Genomic DNA, 7500 nt, shown 5'->3' with positions numbered 1-7500 from the left:
AAGCAGGGGCGTTGGCTGGACTGTTAACCATCAGGGCCCTGATTCCCTGATTCTTCTCCTTCAAAAATCTTTGAAAAACTAGATACTTCTAAATAGACTGTAAATATTCCCTGTCAGATAAGAAAATGGTGCCATGCCTGTGTCCAAGGCCTCGCCAGGGTTTAAGACAACCCGCCCTGGTCAGAATAGGCCAGCCATGTTCGCCGCCAAACTAAGCTACCGGTATGTATGGGTTTCGGTCTGTCTGTCTGTCTGTCTTTACAGACTTCTAGGCTACGTCTTTCCTTCTCACGTATTGTGATGGCCCTTTTGTTCCTTTGGGGGAGTGGGGGGGATTAAAGAGGGGGGATTAAGTCAGAAGAAAAAAATCACCTGCAATTTGCACCATTTGCACATTTAATGACTGTAACAATCCTCCCTAAAAATAGCGCCTTCTCCACAACCCCCCTCTCCTCTTTCAGCTCCGCGCTCCTCTTGAAGAAAAACAAAAATCCCCGTCAGACCCCCGTGTGGGTCAGTAATTAATGCCCTCAGAGGGGAGAGGAGAAGAGAGCAGCGGAGAGAAATATCTTCGGGTGAGAGAACTCCATCACATGTGCAATTCCCCTGAAGAGAAGGGATCTATGAATAACATCTCCTCTGCATCGGTAACAGCCTACTCTGCAGCTCGTGCAAATTGGATTCGGTGAGACACGGAGGCTCCCCTTTGTGTCCAAATTTTCTCTAGTAAGACTTGAAGTTTTCACGGCACTGTCTTGTGTAATAATGTGTGCCTAATTTCATGTTTTCCGGTGAATTCTCAGGAGTAATGACAGATTTTGGCTAGAAGTGTTTGATTTTTTTCCTTCATTGTGAGTTTTTTCAACCTCTAGATGGCGCCATTTACCAAAAATCGGTCCAGCGTGTATTACTGTAAATGTCAACAGTGCGGCAGTGGATGGTTTTTCTCGTGTTCGTGTTTGCTGTCCGTTAAGGCCTTGACCGCGTAGGGTAATATTTCACAATCACGTTATGTCAATCACTGTTCTCAGTTTTAGAAGGATGATTTCATCTGCGTACAGTGATTTGGAATTGGGCTCTGGAAGAGCAGTTTCATTGAGTTGACAGCCAGTTTACATATTCACACTTTAAATGAGGAGATTTTAGTTTTATGAAGTTGTGGAAGAGTATAAAGTTAAGACATGTTGTATGTCAGCAACATCAAATTAAATCTGATGTAGCTGTACCAATGTGATATCTCACCCTGATGTGTTTTTTTTTTTTAACAAGGTAATTGGGAGGTGAAGAAGCATATGCAATGAAAAAGTGTCATCAGACAATGTGCCTGCCTGTCAATCACCACCACTGACGGTGAAGCAGGGCACCATTCAGAGGGTGTGAATATCCCATGGGTTTTGTTGCTAAGGCATGTCCAATCATGCCCTGCTCAGGACTCAAGACAGTCCGTCATGAAGGGGGGGGGCGGCGAATTTGGCTACCGCACAGGGCGGCCAAAACCCCCGCTACGCCACTGAGTCCATGTCCACCTCTTGTTCCATGTCTACCTCTTGTTTGAGCTGGTCTGCCTTGATGGACGGCCTCGACCACATCATAAACGAATTCATGCGGACACAAATCACACACTACTTTAGCCTCATGTGTGATAACGCGTTGTGAAATAGCCGGCAAACGCGGGTCATGTGTGTGGTGCCTTGTGCTGTCTGCTTATGGTTTACTGTTGACTAATCTTTATTTCCTTTACGATTATACCTATCTTCTCGGACAACCTGTTATTTTTATCACACTCTTGAGTGAAATCCCCAATCACTCTTTTTTTTTTTGTCATCCCAGGTCTAGGTTTAAAGCCATGCATTTACCTCCCAGCAAACAATTCATGTGCTGAAGACTCCCAGGAGGAACCTCCAAGCTAGCCCCCGTCTTCAATCCTAGCCTTTGAAAGCCATCTTATTACTGTCCACAACAGGCTGGGAGACAGGAAGTCGGGCCTAATCTATTGATTTGAGCAAATCCGACGTGAGATTGGATGGCTTGTATTGTCTGTTGTGATTTCGCCCCCCCTGAAACCGTTTTCTTCCACCTCTTCCGTAATCCCGCCCTTTGTAGCCCCTGGGTGAATGACATGTCCAGTGAGATTTGAGGAGGAAAAATTGCTTTTTCTTTCTGAGAGGGGTGGGTGGGAAGGGTTTGGGTGTGTGTGTGTGTGGGGGGGGGGGGGGGGGGGTTCTACAGCTCAGTGTGGAAATGCTTTTCATGCACTGGCCAGGAGGTCATCTGGGGTGCTGGGATGGTTGGAGATTTTCAATTAGTGTATTTGCATAACTTGATTGACCGTGTTTGGTCGGTGGAAATGCCATTACTTCCGGGACCTTCATTTCAAGAGAGGGTGAAGACGCTGTTGACCTCTCTAAGAGAGAGATAGAGGGTGTGGGTGTGTGTGTGTGAGAGAGAGGGTGGGTGTGTGTGTGTGTGAGAGAGAGGGTGGGTGTGTTTGTGTGTGTGTGTGTGTGTGTGTGAGAGAGAGAGAGAGAGAGAGGAAGATCATCTGAATGAATACCCAATGCCTTTTAAATCATCTTCTGTGTCTGCGTTTTCAAAAAAAAAAAACAGGGATAAATGATAATGAGGAAAAGAAGAAGTAGGGGGGAAAGAGATTGAGCAAGAGAGAGAGAGAGAGAGAGAGAGAGAGAGAGAGAGAGAGAGAGAGAAATACAAAAGGAAAAAAAACATTGTCAATCTTCAACATTTTCATGAAGCAAAACACGTGTTGGTCCATTAGGTCAAAATTTTCATTTCTCTGCAGCTATTTTCCCACCTTTCACAAACAATCTAAAATAAAACTATTATAACTCTGTTGCCTTCTATTTATGTCTGACTCGTGCCAAGCACACTTTTTGACAAGCTTCTGTGGAAAACTAATAAGGAATCGATCAGTGGGGCAAAAGCCATTTTGCTCTTCTGCTATTTCTCTTACTGCTGGCCTTCTCTGCAGCCAAACGTTTCCACGGCGCGCGTTTGATCTCATTTTTCTAATCCGCGCTCTCGTACTCCCGCTCCTGGTGGCCACGGGCGCTCTGTGTTTTAGGTCATGTTTACGTTCGCCACGTTCGCCTCGGGATCTAAATGAATCTTTGATTGAGCTCCGCGCCCGTGCACCGCGAAAAGGTCTGCAGCTATACTTTCACTGTGGTCTCAATTCTTCCCCCTCGAAACTGCGGGGTGTTTTGTGTAATTCTTTCATCAGCTGCATGAGCGGGACAACCAACCGGCAGTTGTTTACCGCTGTCACTAGGCAACAAGGCTTGGAAGAAAGCATGCCGGACTCGGAATCCTCCGAGGCAGCAAACAGTGATATGGGTATGGCACGGATATGGTGAGACTCCTCAATCTGGACTCGGCATCAGAAAATAGATTCACATTATCAAATACAAACAGAAAGCACACATCAGCCGTTTTGAGCTAAATGCTCTAATACTCCCTTATCCTTTGGTTGTTTTTGTGTTGAATGTAGCATTATAACTGATAGTTTTGCAAACATGTCCATTTGCTGCAGAAGACACTAATTACTGTTGGCTGTTTGGTGGGTGTTTTTGAGTATATTGTCAGTGCACACGCAGATTAGTGATTATTCTATAAATGCTATACTCCACGCTACATCTTAACGTCATTTTGCTAAGCTGCAGTGAAGATAAGAAGAAAACTGTCCCCGTGTTTATGGACCTGTGTGTGTTTATGTTCATTTGTGTGTGTGTGTGTGTTTGTGTTTCTCTGTGTGTGTGTGTGTGTGTGTGTGTGTGTGTGTGTGTGTGTGTGTGTGTGTGTGTGTGTTTGTGTGTGTGTGTGTGTGTGAGAGTGTGCGTATGCATGTGTGCACGTTTCTATGTCTGTGTGTGTTTATGTCTGTGTGTGTGCCCTCTCTCTCCCTCTGTGCGTGTGTGTGTGTGTGTGTGTGTGTGTTAAATCATTCAGATAATCCATTTATTCCAGTGTAGGCAACAGAGCTTCCTAATCAGTGATCACTCAGGAGTGCAGTCTCAGGGAACATACGGATGAGCAGGCGTTAACTCGCCACGGCTACACACACTGCATTAGGACACAGGTGATTTAACAATTTCTTTGGCTATTAGAACACACTTAATTAATTTCTGAAGTTGTCTTCCAGAACGCCACCGTAATTACTGCCAATTTTGTGACACCTTTCAAGAAACAAACTCGGAGGAGGGAAAAAACAGGAGAGAAAGAGAGAAAGAGAGAAAAAGAGAGAGAGAGAGCGAGAGAGGAAGGATTGTCTTCTGTGACACTGTGCTAATGTGACCCATTAGCTGTGAGTGCGAGTGTGCCCGATGTCTCCTGTGACTTTCTCGGTGAATATTCCACACCACCAGTACTTGTCGGCGTGGTGACACCGCAGGCGAGAACTCCGCAACCTCCCCGACGTTCACACGTCTAACTTTATTTCTCTGTCCATCATCATGGCTATATTAGTAATCATATTCCCATTAACATCTCTCTCCTCATATGATACCATATTATTCCTGCATTTCCCTCGGGATAAATAAAGTATCTATCTATCTATACTCGAAAAATCACAGATGTTGTTTGCACATCTGGACCAAAGTGTGGGGTGGAAAAGCTCCGCAGCAATGTGCCGACGAACACACTCACTGTTGAGGGAAGGAGAAGAAGAAAAAGGACACACACATTCAGTGTTGAGGGAAGGAGACGGCGAAAAAGGACACACACATTCAGTGTTGAGAGAAGGAGATGAAGAAAAAGGACACACACATTCACTGTTGAGGGAAGGAGACGGCGAAAAAGGACACACACATTCACTGTTGAGGGAAGATGAAGAAAAAGGACACACACATTCCAGCAGCCGTCTCCACTGGCCCAGCCCAGACTATTGGGACAGAGATCAGCAGGCAAGATGTACTCATTTAACTAGATTTAGGTCAGATTTATATCTAATAATAATGATAATAATAACAATTTAATAATTATATTACACAATATATTACTTTATATCAGATAGATGTACTCATTTAGCAAGATTTAGGTCAGATGTATATGTATAATAATTTAATAGTTATATTACGCAAACCTTTATATTAGATACATTTAACTAGATTTGGGTTAGATTCATATCAACCCTGTTGTCCCAAAGGACATCTGGGACAAGCTTTATATTACACAACCCTTTATATTACACAACCCTTTATATTACACAACCCTTTATATTGCATACATTTGGTTCTTTCATTTGGCACCATGCTATATTGAGGAAAGAACAGTGGTAGCATATGCACTGTGAATAAGCTTAGCAACCATTTGATTACACACACACACACACACACACACGGACACACACACACACAAACAGATAAAACATGGAGTACTGCGACATAGTCGCATGTTTTTACTGCCAAGTGACCACTGGCTGTTAAAGGACACGTGTAACTGAATTAAAAACTGAAACCCCCATGTTGTTGTGTGACCTCTAAACACCATATCTCACTTGGGGTGTGACCTCTAAACACCACATCTCACTTGGGGTGTCCACCGTGTCGCCGTTCATTGTGTAAGAACTGTGGAACTTGAGCTAGCTTTTCTTTTTGGCAGTCCCCAGCTGTTTTTCTCTGCTCCGCTGGGTTCCTGGGATGGTCAGACATGGTATTGATTAGCACGGGTTGCTCTTACAGGCAGGCTCGGGGTAATGTTTATACTCAGAACTCTCTCTCGTGTCTCAGGATGGAACAGTGATGTCATACAGCGAGACAGAGAGAGCGAATAATGAAACGCATGAAGCAAGCTTCCACCATGTGTACTTTAAGTTTACAAAGTACACTGTTTTCCTCCACTTGTTTGGACAAGTGTTCCTAACCTTAGTGTACTGAAGTAGAACCCCCTTATACTATACACTTTCTAACCTTAGTGTATTGAAGTAGAACTTCCTTATACTATAAACTTTCTAACCTTAGTGTACTGAAGTAGAACTTCCTTATACTATAAACTTTCTAAACATTATATACAAACTACAGGAAAGGAAACTGCATCTACACACTCACTTAATTTATAATAAGTGTTAAACATTAACACTACATCTACAGTCTTATAATTAGTGTTAAACTACAGCTACACAGTCTTATAATTAGTGTTTAACATCAGACACACATACAAACATTTATTTTGCCTGGGAATGTTTGTGATGTTTACTGTAATTCAAACTCTCTTTAAATAACTCTAATCCCAGTATCTCCCCCTCTAGTCCAAACCATCCCCCTCAATCCTGATCTCTAATCCCAGTATCTCCCCCGCTAATCCAAACCATCCTCCTCAATCCTGATCTCTAATCCCAGTATCCCTCCTCTAGTCCAAACCATCATCCTCAATCCTGATCTCTAATCCCAGTATCTCCCCCGCTAATCCAAACCATACTCCTCAATCCTGATCTCTAATCCCAGTATCTCCCACTCTAGTCCAAACCATCCTCCTCAATCCTGATTTATTGTCAGATCTTACAAGAGTCTTCTCTGCACTCGACATCATGACCTAGCGAGGCCTCTCCAATGACTGCCAATGATAACTATAATTACAACTGAAAAAAATTTTGTTTGAAATATCGCTCTAGCTCATAAGAATGACAATGTTCCCACTGCACACTATAATGAAAACAACACGAATAACAATACTGTTTAGCATCGCTTTCAGAGCACTGCTGTGAACGATAGAAACACTGACAGCCAATCAAAATCCATTGAATTTTCAAAGGCATCACATTAAAACATGAATGATAATTCTGAGAGGCTTTCCTTGTCGTTGGTCAGTGTGCAAGCTAAAATCGTTATTGTAACAAATGTCGTTGTAGTTTTCGTTGGCAGTGTGAATGCTCATATTGTTATAGTTCCAAATGTCGTTGTAGTTTTCGTTGGCAGTGTGAATGCTCATATTGTTATAGTTCCAAATGTCGTTGTAGTTTTCGTTGGCAGTGTGAATGCTCATATTGTTATAGTTCCAAATGTCGTTATAGTTCTCGTTGGCAGTGTGAATGCTCATATTGTTATAGTTCCAAATGTCGTTGTAGTTTTCGTTGGCAGTGTGAATGCTCATATTGTTATAGTTCCAAATGTCGTTATAGTTCTCGTTGGCAGTGTGAATGCTCATATTGTTATAGTTCCAAATGTCGTTATAGTTCCAAAAGGTCGTTACAGTTATCGTTGGCAGTGTGGACGGGCCTTAATAATCTGATATGGTTGACGCAACCCCTCATCTGTTATTTATTTAGTTTAGGATGAACACCAGAGGGTCCACCCATCCACCCTGAAGATAAGCCAGGCCCTCAGGAGGCCCGAATACTCATGCGAACACGTCACACTTCCTGTTTACACTCATGCTTACAGAAGAGGTGGTTTGAGGTGGTTATGAGGGGAAGCAAAGAGAAAAAGAACAGAATTGTAGGAAATGTCCATTCCGCTATTGATTGGCTTAATCCTCTCCGAGATGCAC

Source organism: Clupea harengus, chromosome 2 (assembly GCF_900700415.2).
Source record: "Clupea harengus chromosome 2, Ch_v2.0.2, whole genome shotgun sequence".
Taxonomy (NCBI): Eukaryota; Metazoa; Chordata; class Actinopteri; order Clupeiformes; family Clupeidae; genus Clupea; species Clupea harengus.
The sequence above is the reverse complement of the archived record's forward strand: the minus strand, read 5'-3'. Positions refer to the sequence as shown.